Source organism: Natator depressus, chromosome 3 (genome assembly GCF_965152275.1).
Source record: "Natator depressus isolate rNatDep1 chromosome 3, rNatDep2.hap1, whole genome shotgun sequence".
Taxonomy (NCBI): domain Eukaryota; kingdom Metazoa; phylum Chordata; order Testudines; family Cheloniidae; genus Natator; species Natator depressus.
In genome coordinates this window covers 72003059-72027734 of record NC_134236.1, presented here as the reverse complement: position 1 = coordinate 72027734, position 24676 = coordinate 72003059, and the positions used below count along the sequence as shown (strand labels likewise).

Sequence of the window (24676 nt, the reverse complement as noted above, 5' to 3'; positions counted from 1 at the left end):
CCAAAACCATAGGCCTTCTGAGGGACTCCCTTTTCTGGCTGCAGTTGCATGACCTGTGCTGGGGTTAGAAAAGTTAATGTCCCTGTCACCTGACATGGCTCTGTGTCTCCCACCCCCTCACTCCATTAAATTACCACAAAATATTATCGTAGATTTAAGGATGTTGTAGTCACTGCTGTTCTAGAGGGCCCAAATACCCTTTGTGGTTGGTAGAGAAATCAATTTTGCAAGGGCTTCTAGGTGCAGCAGGAGCAGACTGTGCTGTTCCGTGCTGTATAAGGCCAATACAGACTAACTGTCATTGTTATGTGTCAAAAAACTAGTTGTTGCCCTGTAAAGGAAAATCACCATGCTAAACATGCATGGTGAATGGGATTTCTTTTTAAACAGAGTGTCCTAATATTGATAAATTACCCTTTGGGAAACAGGCCACATATTCTCCAAAATATGGCTAATGATATGTTAGGCTCATTGACCTGTGTTATTAGAAATTAAATTGATGAAAAGATGCAGCCCTCTCCTGTATTTAGCATCCTTGCAGATGAAAGTACCACTGTAAGAACACACAGAAAACCTCTGATTTATGTTCACTTGATTGACCTACAGACACTTGTTTCAAGAGCTCATTCTGTGGCTAACATGCAAATTATCTCTGGGACTGGCCAGACAATAGCTTAGACTTTGCTGGCCACCCAATAAGAATAATAATATGTCCAAAGTTATAGCCTTGGAGAGTGATGAGGCTAAAGTAATCACTAGTATAGAGAACAACGCTGGACAATTGTTAAGGTTAAGTTCAGTGCTGATAAATCACTACTGCACTGGCACAAGTTAGCATTTGTGAATGCTGAGGCTGCCTATACAGACCTTCATCTGAAAGAAGATCAAACATCTTTCACAGTTTTTTTCATTATTTTAAATCTTCTTCCAAACACTGGGATACAATGAAAGAGATTGAGGAAGTTACTGGGTGATCACCATGGAAAATAAAAGTACAAGACATGCATTGCCTGGCACAAATATAGTTCCATACAAGCTATATTTAAAATTCTCAGTGTAAGATTTTAATATTTTGGGTGCCTATAGGAGAACATCATAAATAAGTCTGATTTTCATAGGGTGAATGCTCAGCAGTTTCTGATAACTAGGCCTCTTCATGTGTCCCATATTGGGCAAACAAAATCACTAGCCACTTTTGGAAAATATTGGCTTGGGCTCACTAACTATTTTAATGTGGGGTCTGATTCCAATGCCAGTGGTTTTAGAAAGAAATTGCCCAAAGCACATTTTGTAAGGCTAACCTTTTATGCATATGAATGCCTTGACACTTATAATGGAGCTGAGCTTTGTTTAACCCGGAGCCACATGCGGCTTTTCAGAAGTTAATATGCGGCTTCTTGTATAGGTACTGACTCTGGAGCTGGAGCTACAGGCGCCAACTTTCCAATGTGCCAGGGGGTGCTCACTGCTCAACCCCTGGCTCTGCCACAGGCCCTGCCCCCACTCCACCCCTTCCCGCCCCCACCCCTGAGTCTGCCGTGCCCTCGCTCTCCCCCCTGCCCCCAGCCTCCTGCATGCCACGAAACAGCTGATTGGGAGGGGCAGGGAGTGAGGGGTTAGGGGCTGCCGGTGGGTGGGAGGGGCTGGGAGTGGGGAGCGGGGCGGAGCTGATGAGGGGCTTCTGACGTATTACTATGGCTCTTTGGCAATGTACATTGGTAAATTCTGGCTTCTTCTCAGGCTCAGGTTGGTCACCCCTGGTTTAACTCAAAGCAAGATCTGGATGTTGTAATTGCCAGTGACTATAAATTAGTGTTTGTGGAGAAACTTATGAATGATAGCTGTCTTTGGACAGGAGAGAATGAAAGATCCTAGAGGGTCACCTAAAAAGTTATGGAATACAAAGGAACACATTGCTTTACAAAGATCTCCATTTTATACTGGGGAAAGGAATATTGAGTCCCAAAAGAGTTTAATTAATTATTTATTTGATAATTGAAGAAGTAGGTTGACAGAGACTGACATTAATGTACTATGTGCCTGTGGCACACTTGGAATGAGACCATTATTCTGTTTATCTTCAAATGATATTCCACAGTGAAATACCAGACAGTTAGAAATGGTGATCTGCTATTATAGGAGGGAAAACATCAGAAACAGGGTAATTTATTATCTATAGCAGGATAGTTTCAAAATGTGTTAAGAGCAGAATGGAGTGAGTAAAACTAAAACCCCTGATGATACAAGAGAGCTACCAATGGCATATGTAGCTATGTAACTGTCATGATTATTTTTGCTGAAACTTTTATATTTCTGGGAGATGACTATTTGTTGGAGGCAGCTGGCAATTATTTGTTTTGTTCAGATATGGCCCATAACAGAGGAGACACATTCTGTGTTCTCTCATGGAGACTTTACTTTAGTTCTCTCGTTTTCCCTTATTTAAATTGAAGGAGTGTGTGTGTGTGTGCATGTGTGCGTGTGTGTAAAAACTAACTACTCCAGGGCAAAAATCTTCCTTATTATGGAGACTGATAAATTTACACAGGGAGCGTTTCCCAACTGTAATTAATGCTTTGCCCTTACTGCCCTGATTCATTCTTGCAAGAAGGTCTAGCTGTCGAAAACCTAATTAAACTAGTTGAGGATAGATGGCACCATCCTGGGTAAATGGTCAGATTTCCCCCTCAGTTGAGAGAACTAAAAATGCCAAAATCAGGGCTGTCAAACTTTTTAAAAAATACTCATGATTAATCGCAGTTTTAATCACACTGTTAAAGAATAATTGAAACCCATTTATTTAAATATATTTGGTGTTGGGGGGTGAAAGTGTGTGTGTGTGGAGGGGGGTGCGGGGGGGTGAGTGCTGTCTCTTTTAGGAGAGCACTCAGGAGCCTGAATGTTTTTTCAGCCAGCAGCAGCTGCTATTGGCAGCAGCAGACAGGCTCCCCCTGTTCCCTGACCCCAGTTCAGCAGTGGCCGGGAACAGAGTTGGTGGGAGGGGGACACCCTGACATCAGCCCTCCTGCCCCTGCTCTGCATAGCAGACAGTAGGCAGTCTCCTGGTCCAGAGCAGCTTGGCTCGGGGTGGCTCCATGGGGCAGGAAAGGAGGTGGGAGCAGCAATGGAACCAGGCAGTGGGGAGCTAGGACACCCCTGTCCCTGAGGCATGCAGCAGAGCTCCCCTGATCATGGTGCCCTGGTGTGAGATTAACACACGTTAAAAATATATATATTAATTTGTTCTGAGTTAATTGCATGCATTACTTATGATTAACTGACAGCCCTAATCATGGGCAGCGGGTATAAGAGGCCTCCCCTGGCACTGCCACTGCTGCCTGATGCCTGCTTGTGGGTTTGGCGGGGGGAAGTTTTTGCTTTATTATGCCCCATGCAGGTTCCAGGATGGCTGAGGAGGCAGTATGTGCTATTCAGCTTCCTGGGTTCATCAGTGATGTTCCTGGACTCCAGAGAGATTACTGATGAACCCAGGAAGCTGAGTAGCAGATAATGCCTCCTCAGCTGCCCCAGAACCTGCATGCGGCATATCAAAAGCTCAAGTTCTTCCTCTGAAAGAGAGACGCTTTTCCTGCAGGGAGGCTTGGAGTCTGGGAAGGGCAGGTGTGGCACGGCTGCGGCTGGCCCAGGACTCCTCTGGCCGTGGGGGTCTCAGGGTTCCAGCCACTGGGGGAGGAAGGGTCTTAGGGCTCTGGCTGCAGGGGGCTTGGGACTCTGACCTGGGGGGCACAGGAGGAAGGGGTTGGCTAGCCTCCCCGATGGGGGGCTCCACCTGCCCCCCATGGCCCTAATTATTATTTTTGATACAAATATTTGCACTGTAAAAAAGTTGAAGCATGAAGGGACATATGAATGTTTAGCATATCTGGCTTATAAATACCTTGCAATGCCGGCTACAACAGTGCCATATGACTGCCTGTTCTCACTTTCAGGTGACATTATAAATAAGAAGCGGGCACCATTATCTCCCGTAAATGTAAACAAATTTATTTGTCTTAGCAATTGGCTGACCAAGAAGTAGGACTGAGTGGACTTGTAAGCTCTAAAGTTTTACATTGTTTTGTTTTTGAGTGCAGTTATGTAAAAAAAAATCCTACATTTATAAGTTGCACTTTCATGATAAAGAGTTGCACAGTGTCTGAAGTCTGAAGTATTTGTATGAAGTGGACTGAAAAATACTATTTCTTTTATCTTATTTACACTGCAAATATTTGTAATAAAAAAACAGTAATTTAAAGTGAGCACTGTACACTTTGTATTCTATGCTGTAATTGAAATCAATATATTTGAAAATGTAGAAAAATATCCAAAATATTAAATTTAAATTGGTACTCTATTATTGTTTAACAGTGCGATTAAAACTATGGTTAATTGTCACTATTTTTTCTAATCAAGTTAATTTGTTCTGAGTTAATTGCTTGAGTTTACTGAGATTAATTGACAGCCCTACCCAAAATGTTTAACTTTGCGTCAGCCTCCACACACTGGAGAGGCAAAGAAAGAAAGGAGAACCTTCCTGTAAACTAATTCTTCTAATACCACTAATAGATGAATAATTAGCTCAATTGAATTTAAAAATTCTTTTGTGTTTAAGGTGCTTTGAGGACATATATCAATATCCATGTGTACTGTTACCTCTCACACTCAAACATCTTTGAAAAATACTTGTAAAATATGCAAAGATCAAAAATAATGTAAAAAAATATGTTTATTGCATTAAAAGGTATTGGCCCCACTCACCCTCCCCCTCTTTTTAGATAGACTATGCCTTGCAGTAACTTTAATAATATTTGGCCAAGATACACTATTTTTGCCTTTTGATCCCTATTTTTGTTATTGTAGGGGTGACATGGCATAGAACAATGTCAAGACATTTCTGAAATGAACCCATCCCATCCCACTATCAGCTGAGGTCATCTGATAACCACACTGGGAGCTGCCACTCTGGAAAGCTCTTGCTTCAGCCAGTCATCACCATCTCTCTAGAATTCTTTGGCCAGTGATGGAAAGAAGGGTACTGATCTTTCAGTTCTTAAATCAAAACTGAAGGTCTTCTTTGTTTAACCTTGCTGCCAATCACAGTTTGTAATTAAATTATTACACATCTTTTGTAAAGCACCTTGAGATGGATGAGCACGATAATAAAACGCTATGTAAGCTAACGTAGTTGCTGTTGCTGTTATTGATTTACAAAGCCAAACAATATGTTTTCATGCAGTACAGCTTTCTTTGCAATTGTTAATGTGTAATAAGTTATAGCACAAAATGACTAAGCACACTAACTTGTATAAATAGAGAGGACATTGTTTTATGCACCACATTTTAAGAGAGTTCTGCCTGTGAAATTTGGGTTTCCTCTTGTAGGGTGAGATCATCATTTCATGAGTAGAATGGGTAAGAGAAACAGAGAAATCTTGAATAACTTTGGCACCCATACCACTTATGTGACAATATTATGATAATAAAAGAAGTGCCCTAAATCCTTTAGAGTGAGATTATGATTTAAGGAGTAGCCCTAAGTAAGGCATAGCAGTGTTGTCAACTCACAATTTTATGATGTGTCTACTGATAGTGTTTTTTCTTATAACCAGCTCCTGGAGTCAAGTGATTATGTGAAAATCTCCTTTTCATTAAAAGGTAAGTTTCTATTCCTCATGGATGCAGAGTAAAACTTGAAAACATGACCTGACTGTACCACAAAGACCAGAAACCAAAAGGCAAAGAAAAAGAATGCATTTTAATATCATTTTTTTTAGCCAGCCTTGTGATTTTTTTTTTTTGAGGCTTAGTTTGTGACTTTTGAATACTTGAAGTTTCCAACCTTCTCATCAGTTATTTATGATGTGTTCACTGAGGGGGTGGGAAAGGAAATAAATAGTGAAAACAGGAAGGATCCTGCAAACTCCAAAAAGAACTTTAAAGCAACCACACAAAAACAAATACTGTCACCATGTTTGAGGATGATTGAGCAAACAAAATCAGAAATATTTTCTTATGCTTTTCTATCTGATTTTTTGCGTATTCCTATTAGTCACCCTTGCATACTTTACTCTGATTCATACATAATTATCATCAGAATGTGGCCAATACATGTGAAAAGGAGCATGGTTATATCCTGTTTCTCACTATGCAAACTGCAACTAATACAGCACATGTATCTGCTTTGTTTTAATCATCAAAGTCTCCCTTAGAATCAGCTGCTTAGCCATGATCAGCTAGGACAAAATACTGTTTTCTCTGATCAACAATGCCCTCCCTCTGGCACAGACATAAAAAATGCAATCAATCCATTAAAAAAAATTAAAGTTTAAAAAACAAACAAACAAAAAACGCTTCCTCCCCTCTCACTTAAATCACTAATTTTGCCAATGCAATCAAAGGAATCAGAGCAGTGTGAAAGCTAAAAGGCTGTCAGGGAGATAAGTGTTAGAAATATCCAATATTTTTTGTCATCTAGAACTGTTTCTTCTACTGATGTAAGAGACTAGTTTGACTGTAAATTTACTTTTCGGCTAACCTTCTTGGGTGAATCAAGGAAGTCAGGCAATTGATTGCAGTCAGGAGCCATTTGGTGTCTGAGTCTCTTCTTGCTTACACTAGTATAATTCTATTAACCTCATTGGAGATGCTTTTTACTGACACCAGTGTTCTTGGGAGAATCAGTCTCCCTCTTTGACTTATGCACAGGGCTAGACTCAGCTGACATTTGCCAATTGTTACGGCAGAGTTTCAAGGTTTTGGTCAGTTTATTTGAATATTTACTATGCTTAATTTGTGCATAAGAGGTGGTATATATCTAGAGAGTGATTTTGTTCCGAGTGAAGAGTCTGTGTGACTTGTTAAAGAATGTTTTGTGTCTGTGGAGCAGAAAATCAATTAGCAAATTCTGACCTTAGTTAGAACTGTGCATCCTGGGCCCTACGCTTTTTATTATGTTTTTTGATTAGCCTTGTTTAGGCTGTGGGGAGTTATGATTGCTCTCTATAAATACATCAGAGAGAATAAATACCAGGAACTGAGAGGACTTATTTAAGTTTAGTGTCATGCTGGCATCAGCAAAAATGGATATAAACTGGCAATCAACAAGTTTAGACTTGAAGTTAGACAAAAGTTTCTAACCATCAGAGGAGTGAAGTTCTGGAACAGCCTTCCAAGGAGAGCAGTGGGGGCAAAACTCCTAAATGGCTTCAAGACTGAGCTAGATAAGTTTAGGGAGCAGATGGTATGAGGAGACTGCCTACAATGGCGTGTAGACGAATTGCGACTGCTAGTAGCAAATATCCCCAATGGCCGGTGATGGGACACTAGATGGGGAGGGCTCTGAGTTACTACAGTGAATTCTTTCCCAGGTGTTTGGTGGGTCTTGCCGACATGCTCAGATCCTAACTGATCGCCACACAGTGGAAGGCCTATGCCTCTGGAACTTACTCCCTTAAGAAATCACCATAGTTCAAGTTTGGCAAGGTTAAAATCAGAGTATAAATCATATATCTGTTTGCGTGTACTGACCCTTACTGCTCTTTCTTTCAACAACAGGAACCAGGCATTACGTTATTTATTTTGTTAATGGCATTTTACTGATGTGAAGTGCCACGTGAGGCAGTAGCTACTAGATGTGGAAGGAAAATGGTTTTCCTGTCTTGTGAATATTTTGGATATATTTCCTGTTCCACATTGGGATGAAACAGAAACATTTTGAAGTTTTTTTCATGAAAAACATTAGAAAGAACAACCGACACACCAGACAAGCCAATAGAATGATAGTTGGTGATCACCTGGAATATGGGGGTTTAAGTCCCTGGTCTCCCTGAGTTGGAGCAGCAACTTGAACCTAGATCTCCCCCCTCTAGTCTGGAGGGTGGGTTTCTGTCTTTCTCACCCTAGCCCGGACCTGAGAAAGTTTTGTGAAACTGGCCCTTTCCTGTGAACAGTTTCAGTTTTGGTGCATTGTTTTTTCATAGGAAAATACCATTCAGTCAAAAAATCTCCGACCAGATCGAGTGGCTACCACAATACATTTCTAAAGAAATAATGACAGATTCTGGACTGAAGGCATACCAGGTCAATCAGGTTGCAACCTCTTACATCTGTCTTACATTTGGCCCATATATATGCTATTAACAGGCAATTATAAAGTATGGAAATATAATTCTATGAAAGATTTCTGCTCACACAGAAAGCCACATAATAAACATCAGCAATAATCCATGACCATTTCCAGAAGTTCATCTCCTTCTCTTTTCATGCCACTTACTCTTCCTGGAATATCTTCCCTGAACTGTTCAATAGGCCTGCTCCTTTATCCCTCTCAAAACCCACTTTTTCTTCCAAACTTCTGAGGCAATCAGACAACATTTAATGGTGGGGTTCAGGGTATGTCTACACAGCAATAAGACCCATGGCATGGACATGGCTAACCCACATCAGCTGACTTGGGCTTGTGGGCGCAGGCTGAGGGACTAAAAACTACAATGTAGACATTTGGGCCGGAGCTGGAGCTCAGGTTCTGAGACCTCATGAGGGGGTATGCTCCAGCCCAAGCCTGAATGTCTACAGTGCAATTTTTAGTCCCACAGCTTTGACCCATGAGCCTGAGTCAATTGACCCGGGCTTTCAGATTTGGTGCTAAAGGTTTTTTATTGCATTGCAGACATACACTGAGGGGCCATGCAGCTGAGGAAACTCAAGACTAGATATTTCCTAAAGTAATTACAAAACTAAAATAAAAGCATATGGAGATGAATGTGACTGGAGTTTTCAAAGGGGCCTCTGGGAATTAATAGGTATGAAGATGTACGTGTCTGCCTTGTTCTTGCTCATACTTTGTAAGTTGCTCATCTTCTCAGTTTGCAAACTCTTCAGGGCCAACACTATCTACCTCTGTTTTTACTGTGCCTAGCGCAATGTGTCCTGGTCTTAAATGAGGCATTAGGGTACTACTGTAATGTAAATTAATAATTAGAAAACCACAAGACTTAAAATGTTGCCCTCCAGAGTGAGAAGTAGCAGTGGCTGAACACTATTGCAGCAAATGTGAATAGGAGGTGAAATTGTGGCCCCATTAAACTAAAGGGCAAAACTCCCATTGATTTCAATGAGGCCAGCTCTTCACCCTCAGTTCTATAGAAGGTAAAGAATTTATAATAGGTGATATTAATTCACAAATGTAAAAATACTCTGAACAAGCCCCTTTATAAGATTTGCTTAGGTTTATGAAAATTACAAGTGAACCTATGCTGCAAAATCATGCAAAGTTAGCAGTTTGATACTGTTTTCACCAAAAACTCAATAGTTACAAGTGAGTTTCATTGTAAGCTTTTAAAACTAAAGCTCAAATTTCAAATGAGGTAGGCCTTGCATGAAGTGAAAGAGAAGAAATTGTTCAAGTGAGGTGAAAAACAACATATTTTGCACAACTATCCTGGTCCTACTTTACTACCTTCTAGACATCCAGAAATAAGAGGACCCATCACACAGCTAGACAAGATAAGTGTGTATACACACTCTGAGTAGACAAAAAGGCACAAACACACACATCCCAGAAGAAAGATTCCCAACAAAACTGAAGTTTAGTGACAAATTAAATTTTCAAATTAAAAATTTAAAAGTATTATATGGGATAAAACCATACCAGCGGCAACATCATTAAAAATAAATGAGAGTTGAAAAACCTATTTGGAATCTAAACACATTACAGACCAAAAAAGGTCAAATAATTAAAAAACAAAACACAGACAGCAAAGAGAAATGCTGTTGTGTCGGTGAATAATATCCAAAGCAATATGCCTTTTAGATTTAAGGGAAAAAATAGAGCACTATTTTAGTGCCTAATTTATAAGTTATAATTATTATTTATTCATTATATCAGGTTGAATCTCTCCTGTTTGCCTCAAGCTGATATGCAACCTTTGTGAAGTGTTGATCTTCCCCTCTTTGAAAACGTTTTCTTTTTGTATTTCCTTTTATTTGCTATATTTGAACATAGCTCTTTTCCTTTTTGTTACCATTTTTCTTCTGTACATAATTATTTCAATTATGTCCATTACATTAATTTAACAACGTGAGAATAAAGAAGCACTAGGCTAATCTGAAGAAAATCAGGGATTTACATAGAAGCAAAGAGCTATACTTTGAAGGTTTTTTTAAAGCTAAATAACACCAAATTTAGCAATTATTTTTGTGTAGAAAAAATAACATGCAAAGCAGCTTGAAGGACTCTTTAACCAGATTTATTAAGGTGATCATGATATTAAACTGACCATATAGTATAAACTCAGTTGTTTGAGCCTAAATTCTCAAACTACCTTTTATCCAAAATAGGGTCATGTACCCCAGTTTCTCTAAATTATGTTGGAAAATTCCTTTGATTATCCAAAAACTTGACTATACAAAGGTATTCAGTGTCTCCTATCACATGTGGTTAATCAAGCCTATAGTAAAGGATAAACCATATCTTATTCATTATTTCTAAATAATGAGGTAAATGTGCAGTAATTAGTAATATGGAAGGAAAGGCCCTAAAAGAGCTGGTCAGAGAAACTTTGACAAAACCATATTCTGCCAGAATATGCAGTTTAGGTGAAATCAAAACACTTCATAGAATGGGGTTGCTTTTGCCAGAATTTCAAATTTAAGAGAAAAACTGGGGAAAATAGGTCTGACAATGTTGAAATGACCAGATTCAACATCTTCAGAATACAATATTGAATGTTTTGTTTTGAAATTTTAAAATTTTGTATGATATTATAACTATATTGTAACATAATATAATAAAAATAACATGATACAAAATATGTCAAAATTGAAACAAATATTGTATCACAAATTGATCAACCAGAAATTAAACTTTGCAATTTTTCTTTGAAGAGAATTTTGAAATTATTTGGTTTTGCTCTTATTCAAAATGAAACCATATTTCAAAATCTCAAAGTACTTTATGAAACAGAACTTCTGCCCTGCACCTAGCACTAGAACCTAGCAATGAATCTCTCTCTCCCTCTTTTGACCCCATTTGCTGGTTGGTTTGTGAAGGACCAATGACAGTTCAGCAAAGGCAATTTTAACCCTGCTTATCAGTTGACCCGTTACTGGTAGCTGTGATTTCCTTTTATTTTAACACACGATTGTCCTATTTGCTGAAGGAAAGAAGAGAGAAAGAGAGTGTCAGTGCTCTCAGACCATCTGAATTTGGGAAGAAGGAATCCTGAGGTAAATTCAAAGTACAGTTTTCCTCTATGATAGTGCCAGGTTCTACAGCAGTGGTGGGCAACCTGTGGTCCGTGAGCCGCATGCAGCCCATTAAGGTAATCTGATTGCGGGTCGTGAGACATTTTGCTGACATTGACCACCCACAGGCACGGCCCCCACAGCTCCTAGTAGCTGTGGTTCGCCGTTCCTGGCCAATGGGAGCTGCAGGAAGAGGCAGGCTGCATGGAAGTGCTGGCCACCTCTTCCAGCAGATCCCATTGGCTTGGAACAGAGACATGAGCATGGTGTGGTCATGCACAATTGATTTCATTAATTTGGAGGCTCAAAATCAAATTAGATAAAGTCGACTTAATTTTGTAGTGTAGACAAACCCCTAGCTATTTCTCCTCACCATTATAGGGTATGCAGAGCATGTCACTTCTATCAAGTATCTGACTGAGGGGCCATTCAATGGCCTCCCTCAATTGCTTGACTAACACTTCTGCAGTGTGTTTTCATTTATACTGTCCCTGTAGAGTAAATTAGCTCACCCTCCCCTAGGATTGACTGTGCCCCACTTAGTACTTTTCAGGTGACCCTATTGTCATGTAAACCAATGCTGTGGCCAGTTGAAATAAGCTTTGAATGAAGACTAATAAAGTTTCATTAGGCATCAACCATAGTGGAAAGTAGATGAAGTAACAGCATATATGAGTTGTATCATGACTGGGAAAGTGACTTTGGTAGTATGTTTGGGAGGTAAATTTCCTTCATGGACACTGTTTCTTTAAAAAATGCGTCATTCATTAAACAGGTAATGTTTGGCCTTCTTTATGGTAAATCAAGGATAATTCTGTCCGGCATGCTAAGACTATTTATATGTAGATGCTGTATGATTTTTTTCAGAAATCAGGCATACTAGTCTGCTATATCTCCCTATTTTTCAGAATGTGGTTTTCAGAGCTGACTCCTGAATACGTCTACATTATCTGAAGATAATGTAAAGCATTCCCATGGTAACATGAGATAATGTGATTCTGGTTACCTTTGTTCCAAAACAGCATATACTGTATTTGCCCTGGAAGAATCTTTTGTGAATTGGGGTGAAACTACTGCATACACATCCCTGATGCCAGACAAGTTTAGCTAGTGAGGTTTCTCTGCTTGTCCAGAAGACTTGGTCTTCTTCAGACTGAATTACCCATTATGTTCATGAGGCAGAATGGGCCTAAAACAAAAAACTGAACATCATGTCACTGAGCTAGCTGGAAATTCAAACAGGGGCTTCTAAAAATGAGTTAAGGTGGGGATCTGGTTAAACTCACATCTATGAAGATTGAGTATAGCAGCCTTGTCATAGCTAGATTGTGTGACCTGGGCACAGCTCTGAATCAGAGTTGCAACATCCCAAGGGGAGCTCAGTGAATGGATTTCTCAGAGGCACAATCCATCTTGGAGTTCACCAGTGCTCAGAAGGAGTGCACTGTCCTAACCTTCTGCATGAAATATTGTAGATTACAATTCTAAGTAAGATGGATTAACAAGTCAACTCAAACATATGCACAATTAAAAATCATATGCACAGATAAATCACATTGTCAGTCTTTTGTTGTAGGAGTTATAATACTTTTTAATCTGTTTCTCAGGAGTTTTGTAAGGATTAGTTAGTGAATGTTTTTAAAATGCTTTAAAGATAAAAAATGCTAGATGAATGCTAAAGATTTTTATTTATACAGTAATTAGCTATAAGCTTGAGGGCTCTGCATAGGAAGACAGAGCTCCTTTGAGTCATCCTGATGTTTATTTCATGGTTAAAGATGCAGGTTAATTATTGCTGAGTTGTTGTGGCAACTTGTTTACTTCATGTAGGACATAAGAAGGGTTGGAATGGCTCTTTTAGAAGCAAAGGGAATAGGAACTCATACAGATGTCCTGTCAGGGAAACTCTAGGAACAGCCAAGTTTAGGGTTTGTGTTATGTTGTTGCCATCTGAGATGTGAACATAATGTCTTCATCACTCATAGCACTAAGAAGACATTGTTCACTACTCTGGCAATCTGTGTGTCCAGGGGCAAAGAGAAACCCAGCATCATCCCAAGGTTTGGTGCCTATTTTGGGTTCCATATTTTAAGAAAGATGTGGCCAAACTGGAGAGAGTCTAGAGGAGAGCAACACAAATGATGAAAGGTTTAGAAAATCTGACCTGTGAGGAAAGGTAAAAAAACAGGGTATGTTTAGTCTTGAGAAAAGAAGACTGAGGGGGAACCTAATAATGGCCTTCAAATATGTTAAGTGCTGTTATAAAGAATATGACAGGTTTCAGAGTAACAGCCGTGTTAGTCTGTATTCGCAAAAAGAAAAGGAGTACTTATGGCACCTTAGAGACTAACCAATTTATTTGAGCATAAGCTTTCGTGAGCTACAGCTCACTTCATCGGATGCATACTGTGGAAAGTACAGAGGAGAGTGGGGTGTGGGGGGAAAGAAAACCTTTTGTAGTGGTAAACACCCATTTTTTCGTGGTTTGTGTGTATAAAAAGATCTTCTGTACTTTCCACAGTATGCATCCGATGAAGTGAGCTGTAGCTCACGAAAGCTTATGCTCAAATAAATTGGTTAGTCTCTAAGGTGCCACAAGTACTCCTTTTCTTTTTATAAAGAATATGGTGATCAATTGATCCACTGAAGTTTGAACAATAAGTAATGGGCTTAATCCACAGCAAGGGAGATTTAGGTTAGAAGTTAGGGAAAGCTTTCTAAGTATAAGGATAGTTAAGTACAGCAAGAGGTTACTGGGGGAGTTGTAGAATCCCCATTATTGGAGGTTTTTAAGAACAGGTTACAAAAACACTTGTGGGATGGTCTAGCTATACGTGGTCCTGCCTCAAGATGATCTCTTGAATCCCTTCCAGTCCTACATTTTCTTGATTCTATGATCTTTGCCAGACTTTTGGATACTGTGGTGATAATGGAGCTGAATCAGTAGAGAAGGATACTTTATATGAGTGAGATCTAGTATTGGTGGCACTGGAGTCCATGGCACATTATGGATGATGAGTAACACAACACCAAGTTTTAGCAGCCATACCGCTGGCTCAGTGTCCTATCGCTCAACCCTCGTCTTCACCTCATTCAGGATCAAGCTCTACATTTGTAATTTACCTATCACCCTAAAGATGCTTAAATGCCTGGCTAGGAAATTTAGTCCTCTCTGCATTACAAAGCATTGTCCACACTGTGTGCTGCCCTGACACTGTTGTGAAGACAATTTCATTTAAGCAGCCTCAGTGGTATTCAGAGAAGCTCTTTTTCCTCAGCATTCTGCAAAACTGTTGGGGTTAGGAACTGCACTGAAGCTCCCAACGTTATAGAGACCACAGATGTATGGAAAAGAAGTTGTCTCCATCCATCAAAGAAAAAATGGGTTTCAGAGTGGTAGCCATGTTAGTCTGTAACAGCAAAACAACGGGGAGTCCTTGTGACACTTTAGAGAATAACAAATTTATTTGGGCATAAACCCACGAAAACTTATGCCCAATTACATTTGTTAGTCTCTAAAGTGCCACAAGGACTCCTCGTTGTTTTTTCAAAGAAAACCAGCTCTTCAGCTGCAAATGAATGTGAAATCTGGTGTGCCAAACTCCAGTGACCAACAATATTTATAATTGGTTATTTAGATAATATGAACCTCTAAATTACAGAACTGTAAACTTCAGGCAAATAGAATCCAGAGCATCTACTATGGTAAAAAAGACTTATCACATAAAATATGAGAGAAAATTGAAGCATGTTAGAGGGTTTAATACGTGGAATATTGAGCAGTAATAACTTAATAATGTCACCCTTAATCCCTTGACTTCAATGGAAGCGTCTGTGGAATAAGACACTTATTTTTCTTGAATAGTACATCCTAATCTAGTCCTTAACTAGCAAATTTAAAAGAACTCCCTTTTGACTAAATGAGGAAATTTAAGAAGCATTGGCAGAAGTTTACAATTAAAATAACCTCATCAAGAGGAGAAACTTTAAAAAGTTGATTTTGTGTGTATACTTTTTTATGAATTGTAAAATCATACTAATGAGTATCAAATATTTTGTATATGTATGACAATGATTTATAGCTTCTCTCATTTTTGTTTATATAGTAAAATACCAATTATATTATTCCACAGTAATATTTATACATGTGTATGTGCAGTAATTGTGTGTTTGTAAAATATAATAGTATTTATTTTTCTTTCTCTCACTCTACCTTTTTGAAGAAATAAAACAGTTATAACAACTGTGTCTGATCCTTTGTCTATGTTCATTTGGATTTGCCAAAGTGACCACGGGTATCACCAAACAGCAGGCTCTGGTTCCAGTCCTGCAAGTGACATGCTATTGGTAGGCTGCTCTGCCAGCATAAAATGACTTGCAGAACTGGGCCTTGGTCAGTAAGTGACCAGAAAAAAAATTCTGTGAACATCTCAGTTTAACTAGTTTTTAATCTTTGGTTAAAAAACAAAACTTTATTGTAAATAACTTATCATAGTGTATCTAAAAGCTTGAACAGAAACTTTAATCAGTGATGGGGAAACAAAGGCTGGCTTCCTGATGGTTCATTTAAGGGTGGGGCAAAACATCATCAAAACGCACTCCAAGTTTATACATCATTTGAATAAGTATTCAGTAAAAGCGAATAATAAGCATATCTCCACATCTAAAAAGCTACATTTCAGATGTCTGAATAGCATGGGCTGAGAATGTGCTATCTGGATGCAATTACAGAGAGCACCAAAGTAATGCCATCCATCTCTTCTTCCCCCTCTTTTTTTTCTTCTGCTTGTCATTATATAATTTGTATATATAAACATAATCACCCTGACTGCTGACAATGGAAAAAAAATAGGGATGTGTTCCATGGCGTAGGCATAACACGTGAGGCTAGAACTTTAGAAACATATTTTTTCTTTCAAATTTTATAGGCTAAGTTTTCTTTATTTTCATGCAGCTGTTATCACAAAGCCTGACATTTGAATGCTCCTCTGAATTATATTGCAGAGTGGATCTGGCTTGTACAGGAAATAAATATGTGAGAGGAAGGTAATATGAAGGATAATTACTGCAGAAATCTTCCCACACATATTTTGTATGAATTATTAAGTGTGAAATTCAGTAGTCCCAACTCCAAGCATTCAAAAATCATAAGCCAGGTCCCCCTAAATCATGAGTGGTTTAAAAACCATGAAACTAAAAAAAAAAGGTTATTATTTAACTTCTTTGTTTTCAATGATTCGGGTGCGCTCAGGTCACATTCTCAGGCTTTTCTTGGGAACCCTGAGGACATGAAACTTACATTTTTTCAAAATGAAAGATGAGATTCTCACATACTCCAGGAGCTAGGACTTTAAAGGAAAGCATCAGATATCACGAGACTTGTGATAAAATCATGAGAGGTGGCAATGCTGGAAATTCAACCCCCCTGCACCTGGCCAATATGGTGGTAAGGAAAAAATTCCTTCCCAGCCCCACTTAACAGGGTGGCTAGCGCAATACAGGCAGCAGATATAGCTAATCACCTGGCATATTTGTGACCTAAATAGGGACGGAGGGTGGGTGCTGCCCAGCCTGTTCCGAGTGAATGAGGAGAGGGTCTAGGCCCAGGCTGACCTTTTTAAACCCCATGCTGACTGCTTTTCCAGAACTTTTACGTCTTCCCTCCTCCCCCAAGCCAGAAAGCACTGCCCTCTTCTCCCAGCCAGCCAGACAACCCACCTTCCACTTAAAGGGCAGGGTGGTGATTCTTTAAAAGAGTTAGGTCTTGTCTACTTTACTAAATGGAATGTGCCATAACTAAAAACAAATGTGTTGACACTTACCCTTTTATATTTCTAGTATAGATAGGGTAAATATGCCACTTTTAGGGATAGCACCAGGCAGTAATTTGTAGTCTATGTATTTTCTGAGGGAAGAGAAAAATTAGTCAATGAAGCATAAAATGATGAAAATATGTACTCAATCTTTTATCCTTTAATTTTGCTGATGGAACAATTATGATACATAATCCTCATGATGGTACTCACTGCTATTAGAAAATCTAATTAGCTATTAAGGGCTGTATTGCCAAATAAATTGTTTATTTAATAAGAAAATGTATACACTTAACATGAATTATCACATTTCCATGTGAAACTTTATGATTTTTTTGAGTGATTTACAAAGAAAATTTGGCAGAAAACAGGATATACAGGGTAACACACCAATGGACATTTTCATGGAGAAACCCGTCTTTCTCTGGAAAACAATCATCTTTATCTATTGTGAACAATAAGAAATATGAATAAGTGTCCTCTTAAAGATAGAAGATTAAAGTGCATTTGTGGAAAACATCATTTCACAAGACTTTGCTGCTTCTAGTTTGTCTCCTGATTCCTACTCCAAGTGATGTCTCTTCTTCATCTTTTCCATCTTTTCTTCCAGGAAAAAAATGCCCTATACTTAGAATTTCTAACGTCCCAGGCCAAGATAGAAATGCCTACTTACTAATATGCTCAGAATGAATGATTCTAAAAATACAAAATAGATCCAGTGTAAACACTGAAATCCATGGAAAATGTGCATTTCTAACTACTGAAAAGACACACAAATGCTTAAAAGTGTTCTACCTAATTAGGAAATAGATTCTTTCTTTTATAATCATTGTACTTAGTATCGGTTACTACAGTTTTTCTCTCGGATCAAAAGACATAATTTGTGAAAGCAGATATAAAACAAGTTTATAAACTCTACCAGTCACATTTTAATGATTTTTTTTATTATTACAGTTCAGTGAAAACATTCTCTTGCCTTACTGTGAACCCAAACAATAACAGCATCATGTGTTAATTATCAGAGCAGAAAATGAAATTTACTACCAAATACATAGTGAAGCTGATGTGATTTGTTGCCCAAACTGAGTGTAAGCAGGTTCTGAACAAGCTACCCCCCTGATATCTAGTGATGAGCTGGGGGAAAAGACTTCAGGAACAGACCTTGTTTGCATAGACATGCCCACTCTGCCTAGGTGCATAGCATGATGGAGCTGCTTTGCCCAAATGATCCCTTTTGGCTGGTGCTGGATTGCAAGTCACTTTGGTGTTGGATGCAGGGGTGATGAAAATTTGTTGACCTTGTTGTGTGAGTGGGGGGTGGCAGAGCTATGCTTGTCCTGCCCTGGTTGAGGGAGTCACCCTCAACTAAACTGCACTCATTAAGCAGGGATAATGGATACCAAATCCCAGTCATAGGAGAGAGGGTAGAGATAGGTGTTCCTACTTGGTAGTGTTGGCTCTACTTAAGAGTCCTAGATGCTGTTAGACTCTCCATTGTTTAAAGACAGAGATGATTAGACTCAATTGAGTCTTTCATTTTCTTATGTATCGCTACAGCAGAAAATCATTGAGACAGTGTTTCACGTGAAAGAGACTGCCCAGCCTGCACTAGCAATAAGGCTCCCACTAAGAGCTGTAATCACTGAGTGCTATGTTAGGTGGTGGGCCATCAACATGTCACAGAGATTGCAGGAAAGAGGACAGTTAAATCACTGCTAGCCTATATGAAAACAGATTGCAGTGCAATCTTCTCCAAAGTGGCTCAGCTATTCCAGCCAACAAATTGCAGAGGTGAAACCAAATTTCAAACCAGCCCCAGCCACTCCCCAAACACCTACTCCAAAGAGGCTCCACTTACTCCTACAAGCCTGAATCAAAGGTCTAGGTAGCTCAAATAAAGGTATATAAGTGATTGCGTATGGACAAGGTTACTCCCAGTTAGTCTCATGTTTGAGTCACAGTCTAGACCTATATGTTGTTCTACTCTGAAAATTGATTACACACAAATATCTTCTTTTTAGTTAATAGATCTTTTTTTGCTCGTAGATAGGTAAATATGTTTTTAAATTAGTGACAAAATAATTTTTTGCTATTTTTTTTCTCATGTGAGACCTATAAAGCCAACACAGCTATAGGAGAATGAACCTCATCTTGTTTGTACATCAAGAGAACTGTAACCTAATTCTAATTGCATGGTCACATTCTGTCCTCATCTGTCTCTGTGCAACTTTCTGGAAGATATTGGGATTACACAGATGTCACTTCAGGCAAAATTTGATCTGCAGAATCTTTCTTACTGGCGATGATGTACAAGTCAGAAATAATCCAGATGAGCAGGGCTGGAAATTAAAATAGTAATCTGAACAGATATAATCTGGAGTAACATAGAAAATGAATATGAAACCTGCAATGCTATTTTAAAAGTGATTCATCAAAGCAGAACCACATATTATTGGAGTTGGGAAGATTTGAACTATTCAATCCCTCCAGCTCCATTAAACTCTTCCATATCTAACTATTTCATTTTCTAATACAACTAGCCATTGTAATAGGTGAATAAGATGAATCCAGAATCTGAATGCCTTTAGGAAATGCTGCAAAACTTTTCTTTTTGAAAGACCGTCCCACCATAAGAATGACACTCACAGCCCTGACACTCTCTTACAAATTCAAATCCAAAGTAATATCCTAGAAGTGAAAGGCACCACATCTTTTCAGCCACTTTGTCTCCTTTACTGTGTTTGCTTAAAAACAAAATAGTTGTCTGCACATTTATCATCCTTCATTTGATTGTGCATATCTACATTCCATTACAGGTATATGGGTGCCCAGTGCACTTGAGTTGGAGACTTTTGCCAGCAGTACTACTACGCAGTACATGGGCCCCTTCTCTCCTTGTTCTGTCATGTGAGGGCATAAAAGGGCATGGTTGCCACCTCCATTTCAGTTCCTTCTCACTGCCCATGGAGAGAACTGAAGCCCCCTGTGGCATTTGCTCCAGACATCTAGATTTTAGAACTTTAGGGTATATAATTAGTATATAGTTATAATTAATATTTTGTGGTGTATAGTTTAGTTTTAGTAGTTACTTGGAGGATTTATTATCATAGAATTGTAGAACTGGAAGGTACCATTGATGCTTCTGGCACCACTGATACACCCAGCACCATCAGTTTAATCTCTGTTACAATAGTCTCTCTGACTAGTTATGCCACTACTGATCACTTAATTGGCTTTCCACCCACGCAGCCCTCACATTCTTTGGATCCTAATGTCCCCCGTCTACCCAGCCCACCTAGAATCCAACAGGAACTGCTCCTCACTATTCTGAGAAGGCATACTTTTGTTTTTCTAACTCTGAAAGAGAGGAACTTGACTCATCTTTAAGATTATTTAGGTCACTTTACAGGTCTTTGACAGCTATGAGACCTAAAGATGAGTGCTCGTCTTCCTATAGGGAAGTCCCAACATGGGGGTCTCCTGCCATGGATGGCTCAGTCTACGCAGCACCTTCCATGCACTTGTTGGTCATGAGATTTCCAAGAGACTCTAGACCTTCATCACCATCACACTCTAGGAGAAAGTTCCCTACTACCCTGCTATAGGAAACCTCAGCATCCTGTTACCATCCCTCAACCCACTTAGGTGGACCCCAAGGAGAAGGGAGAATTAGTGGAGAAACCCTTAGATCTCCCACACATTTCTTCATCTTTATCATATGAGGCCATCATTCCAGAGTCCTCATCTTCCTGCCTCCCCCAGAGGACTTCAAAGCCTTTCAGGACTTCATGAGGAGGGTGGCCACTTCTTTAGGGATTCAGGTGGAACTTGTGTAAGAGAATCCATAAACCCTCCTAGATATTTTACAGACTTCTGCCCCAGGAAGAGTTGTGCTCCCATCAAAGAAGCCTTACTGGAGCCAGCAAAAACTCTGTGGCAGATTCTGGCCAATATACCTCCCACAGCCAAATGAGTAGAGAGATGGTATCAAGTCCTTAACAAGATTTTTTCCTATTTCTTTACACATCCAGTTCCTGATTCTTTGCTGGTCACAGCTGCTAATGAGCAGTCCCATAGAATCCACCCAAAGGCCACTCCTAAAGATAAGGATGGATTTATAGCCTCCCAAGGTTTATTATAGCCTCCTGAAGGTTTAGCGACCAAAAGGTTTATTTCACCATCACTTTTCAAATGAGAGTCACTAATTATGACTCTTTTATCAAAATATAATTTTATTAATTTCTCTGCAACTTTAAATTTGCTGACAAGTTGTCAGCGGAATATAAGGAACAGTTTTTAGCTTTGGTTTCCAAGGGACATCTTACCGCTCATACATCCCTTCAAGCAGCAATAGATCCCACTGATTCAGCCTTGTGTTCCATAACCACTGCAATCTCCATGTGGCATTCTTCCTGGCTGCAGGCTCCTAACATTCCAAGGAAACTGCAGAACACCACAGCGTACATGCTTTTTGAAGGTTCTAACCTATTTACTGCTAAAATGGATAATTCTGTACACACACTCAAGGCCTGTCATGAAACACTTCATTCGTTAGGACTCTATATTCTGATTTACAAAAGGAAATAATTTAGGCCACAATGTACTCCAGACCCTCTTTTCAACCGAAGTCACAGTATTCCTCTAAGAAGTGGTTAAAACCTCTCTGACATTGTCAGCCATCTTCATCAGTGGAAGGTCCTTCTTACCAGATAGCTCGAACCTCTAAGCAATCATTTTAACTTCTTGATCAAAAACAGCACACCGACTATATCTTCTCCCTTCAGATTGCATCTCTCCCTCTTCCACTGTGCTTGGAAAAGCACTACATCAGACAAGTCATGCTCAACACCATGAAGGAGGTATATGTTATCCAATTCACCTCCCACCCTTTTCTCATCCCACCTTCCCTGTCCCTTTTCATGAACCCTTCTCAAGAGACTATGTGACATCAAGAACTATGGTCCCTTCTAGAACTGAGAACAAGAGAAGTTTCTTACTAGCATTGAGGGAAAGTCTTCTATTCCCAGTACTTTCTGGTCCCCAAAAAATCTGGTGACCACCACCCCACTCTTGATGTAAGAAAGCTGAACCAGTTCATCAAGAAAATCAAATTCAGGATGGTCACCCATACTTCTATTATCCCTAACCTGGAGATGACTGTCCTTGATTTGCAGGATGCACACTTCCACATGACAATACATCTTTGCCATAGGAAGTACCTTTGATTCATAGCAGGCACCAACCTTTGCCAATACAGAGTGCTTGTCTCTGGATTGCCCGTAGCCCCAGTGGTCTTCACCAAGAGCATGGCAGTAGAAGCAGCTCATCTTCATGATTTGGGCTTTCAAATATATCCTTACCTGGATGATTGGCTTCTTCATGGAGCATCAAATGACCAAGCCCAAGAAAAGCATCCTAGTCATCACATATCTCTTCTCCCTTCTGGGCCTGAAACTCAGTTTGGACAAATCACAGTCATGACCGATACGGCACATAACTTTCATAGGAGAAAACCTCAATACCAGGACTACCATGTCTTACTTTCCAAAGGAAAGATATCAATCTATAGACTTCCTTTCCAAAAGCCTCAGATCCAACACAACAACAACAGAGTGTGTCTGCCTTCAGCTCCTATGTGACGTGGCCTCATGCATGTGTGTAACTTCACATACCAGACTTCACTCTTTGCTTTCTGCAGCTCTTGCTCCATTCAGTATGTCATTATTCCAGGCACACTCTGGACATGCGGATTTGCATATCTTCATGAGTGCTTCAGTCCCTTGAGAGGTGGTTGGGCCCCCACAATATGCGCAAAGGAGTTTCTTTTTTGTCTTCAGAACTGACCATGACTCTGGTAACATATGCATCTACCAAAGGTTAGAGAGCCCAACTTGGTCAACTCCATACACAAGCTCTGTGGCTACCCCAGGAAGTTTTGCACTACATAAATGTGCTAGAGTTCTGAGCTGTTCATTGACCTATGAGATGTTTATGTCCATCATCAAGAACCAGGTGGTACAAGTTCTTACAGACAACACTACTGCCATGTGTTATCTGAACAAGCAAGGAGGCAAGATTTCCTCAATTATGTCAAGAGGCTATTCTCATATGGAATTTTTGCATTTGTCACAATTTTCCTAAAGGTTTTTCACCTTCCAGGTGTGAGAAATACAACCGGGGATTCCCACAGCAGGATTTCTGTATATCAACATGAACAGTCAGGAAGGAAGGATATTTTCCTTCAGATTTTCTACCACTGGATGTGCCCAGCAATAGACTTTTGTTTAACTAACCTGATCAACAAGTACATGAGATTTTGCTCCAGAGAAGGCCAGAGCCCAGGTTCTATTACATTTAGCTTTCTTCTTCCATGGTCCAGTCATTTCCTATATGCATTCTCTCCAGTTCCTCTCATTCTAAGGGGACTCAGGAAACTCAAAAGAGGCAAAGCAACATTAATCCTTCTTGTACTGGCATGGCCTAGACAATAGTGATACCTGAACCTACATCAGCTTTCCATCCAGTTGCCAATAACATCATCACTAGAGAGGATCTTCTGTCCCAGAACCAAGCCAAATCTGTACATCCCAAACTCCAGTCTTTCCACCTTATTGTATGAATGGTCTCTGGTTGAATTCTCATGAGAAATTTTGCTCCTGAGAAGTTCAGAGTAATCCACTAGTGCTAGGTACTCAGCAAGTGGAAATGATTTTCAATTTGGGTGCAGTCTCAACATTTATAACCGCATCTCACATGGAGGTTATATACATCCTGTTTCAACTTAAATAGTCAAGCCTTTCAGTTAGTTCCAGGAGAGCTTTCTTGGCTTCCATTTCTGTGCTACCTTAGCTAGTAGATGGGTTTTCCATTTTTGGTTCACCCTCTCATTTTCTGATTATTGGAAGGTCTGCTCAATTTTCCTCTCCTGCATCTGATCCTATCACTGTGTGGGATCTCAGTCTAGTCCTCTCCAAATTTATAGGACCTCCCCTTCAAGCCTGTAGCTACAAGGTCACTATAGTTATTGTCTATGAAGATGGCTTTTCTGGTGGCAATCACTTGTGTTAGGAGGGTTTCAGAACTTCAGGCTTTCTTGGCTGACCCTTCTTTCACTGTTTTCCAGTAATGACAAGGTTTCCCGTAGGCCACCCTAAACTTATGCTTAAGGTAATGTCAGTTCTCTGCCTGAGGCAAACTATTCTTTTGCCAGTGTTTTTTTTTTCCAAAACTCCATTTTTCTAAAGCAGAAGAAACACTTCATATCTTGGATCCTCATAGAGCTTTGATATTTGACAGCACTAGATCCTTCAGGACTTTTTCCAGGCTTTCTCTAGCCTACGCTAAGAGAGTTAAGACTCAGTCAGTGTCAATTCAGCAAATCTCACACTGGACTTCTGATTGCATTAAGCTCTGCAATAATTTTGCTAACATCTCTCCTCCACCAAGAATAACAGCTCACTCAATCAGCACTCAGTCCATTTCATTGGGCTTTCTGAGCAATGTTCCAACATCTGATATCTGTAAGGCAGCAACGTGGTCATCTGCACATACTTTTTTCCACTCATTATTTCATCATTCAAGCCTCTCATGATGATGCCAATTTTGGCAAGTTGGTGTTA

General features: G+C 39.6%; 1 long non-coding RNA gene across 1 annotated transcript; it reads left to right on the top strand.

Annotated features, from left to right (window-relative positions):
- Nucleotides 1–5335: 5335 nt before the first annotated feature.
- On the top strand, nt 5336–8754 carry LOC141984285 (uncharacterized). Its single transcript, XR_012638712.1, has 3 exons — nt 5336–5412; nt 5610–5655; nt 8669–8754. It is a non-coding gene; the product is annotated as an uncharacterized LOC141984285 (long non-coding RNA).
- The last annotated feature ends 15922 nt before the right edge of the window (nt 8755–24676 follow it).